Genomic DNA, 2,619 nt, shown 5'->3' on the forward strand with positions numbered 1-2,619 from the left:
CGTTTTTCATTTCTGTTTGCATGGTAAATCTTTTTCCATCCTTTCACTCTTAGTCTATGGGTATCTTTATAGGTGAGGCAGGTCTCTTGAAGGCAGCATATAGTTGGGTCCTCCTTTTTAATCCAGTCAGCCAGTTTGTGTGCTTTGATTGGGGAATTGAATCTTTTTACATTAAGAGCTGTTATTGAAAAGTGTTGATTTACTCCTATCATTTTATTGATTTTTGTTTGGATGTCTTAAGTGTCTTTTGTTCCTTTCTTTGTGATTTACTTTTTGTCTTCTGTATTTGTTGGTTCCTTGGGTTGTAGATAAACTGTTTTTTTTCTCTTCATTGTTGGCATTTTTGTTTTACTAGTGGGTTTTGATTTTTCTTGAGTTTTTATGGCAGTGGTCATTATTTTTCAGGTACCAAGCCCAGTACTCCCTTGAGAATTTCTTGTAAGGGTGGTCATGGGGTAGTGAACTCCAGCAGTTTTTGTTTGTCTGAGAAATATACTATTTGCCCTTCATTTTGGAAGGATAGCTTTGTGGGGTAGAGTATTCTTGGCTGGCAATCTCTGTCTTTTAGTATTTTGAATATATCATCCCATTACTTTCTGGCTTTTAGCGTTTGTGATGAAAAGTCTGATGTTAGTCTGATGGGGCTCCCTTATAAATGATTTGATGCTTCTCTCTTGCAGCTTTTAAGATTCTCAGGCTGGCCCCATGGCTCACTCAGGAGAGTGCGGTGCTGGGAGCACCAAGGCCGTGGGTTCGGATCCTATGTAGGGATGGCCAGTGCGCTCACTGGCTGAGTGTGGCGCAGACAACACCGAGATGAGGGTTGCAATCACCTTACCAGTCAGAAAAATATATATATATCAATAAATAAAAGATTCTCTCTTTGTCTTTGCAATTTGCCAATTTGACCAAAACATGTCTTCAAGAAGACCTTTTTGGGTTGAATACAGTTGGGGATCTTTAAGCTTCTTGAACCTGAAGATCTGTGTCTTTTCATATACCTAGGAAGTTTTCTGCCACTATGTTTTCCATGCAATCTCCTTTTTCCTCCCATTCTGGAATACCCATGACTCAGATATTTCAGCGCTTAAGGTTGCCTGATATCTCTCTTAGATTTTCTTCAATGTTTTTAGTTCTATTTTTCTTTTTCTTTTTTTTTTTTTTTTGGTTTGCCTTTGTTATATATACACAAACCATGATTACTTATTGTGTCCTTTGCCAATCACTCCCTATCCCTTCTCCCCCTCCCGCTTTCTCACTTTTACTGACTAAAGGTCTGTTCTCTTTTTCTGAAAGTTCAACATTTTATCATGGTCTTTGTTTGTTTCTCAGCTCTCACTTATGAGTGAGGCCATGTGGTATTTCTCTTTCTGTGCCTGGCTTATTTCACTTAACATACTCTTCTCCAAGCTCATTCATGTTGCTGTGAATGGTGGAATTTCACTCTTTATTATGGCTGACTAGTATTTCATTGTGTACATATAGCATGTATTCCTTATCCAGTAGTCTGTTGATGGACATTTAGGCTGCTTCCATATCTTGGCCATTGAAAATAGAGCTGCAATAAACATGGAAATGCAGATATCTCTTCAACATGATAATTTCCATTCCTTTGGATACATACTCAGAAGTGGGATTGCTGGATGATATGGTAGATCTGTCCTTAGTTGCTTGAGAAACCTCCATACTTTCAATGATGGTTGTCCTAATTTACAGTTCTACCAACAGTGTAGGAGGGTTCCCCTTTCTCCATGTCCTCTCCAGCATTTGTTATTCTCAGACTTTTTGATAATAGCCAGTCTAGCTGGGATGAAATGATATCTCAATGTGGTTTTGATTTGAATTTCCCTGAAAATTAGTGATGGTAAACATTTTTTCATTTACCCATTGGCCCAGCCCATCTCAATTTTTAGAAGTCGCATTACAGATGCTCAGAAGCCTCATGTGGTTTATGCCTACAGTAATACTCAAAACAGTCCAAGACACTAGCTTAGGTCTGAGTGGGAATTAGAAACTTATTTTGCTGTACCTTATTTGGTCATATAGAAAGATTGTTGCTATTCTTTTTATTATAAGATGAAATATATTGATTTTTATTAGTGTGTGTGTGTGCTGTGTATATTTATAAATGTCTGTACATATCTCACACACACCAAAAATCTATATTTCTGAGTTAGAATGACCAAGAAAATTAAAAGACTTCCAAAGTAGTCAATAGTAATTTTCCAGTACATCAGGGGATGTTGACGGATTCCTTCCATTCCAGAACTACTCTAAATGTATGACTTAATTTGGAATAGACTGATGCTTCTTCATGTCTAACATGATTATAAAGTTTTGTGCATCTATTCAGTAAGTGGCTGATCATATATGTAATAATATTATATAGAGAGAAATATATATATCAATATACATATATATATATAAATAATATAATATAATCAGGCTATTTGGTTTTTTCTTTGTTTCTCTTTATTTTGTTTTGGTTTTTGCTATTGAATTGCATGAATTTCTTGTATATTTTGGATACCAACAATTTTTCACAGAGTTTGTGAAATGCCCTCATGTACACACATACAGAGTATATATATTTATATATACACACACACACACACACAC

Source organism: Galeopterus variegatus, unplaced genomic scaffold (assembly GCF_000696425.1).
Source record: "Galeopterus variegatus unplaced genomic scaffold, G_variegatus-3.0.2 Scaffold7478, whole genome shotgun sequence".
Lineage (NCBI taxonomy): Eukaryota > Metazoa > Chordata > Mammalia > Dermoptera > Cynocephalidae > Galeopterus > Galeopterus variegatus.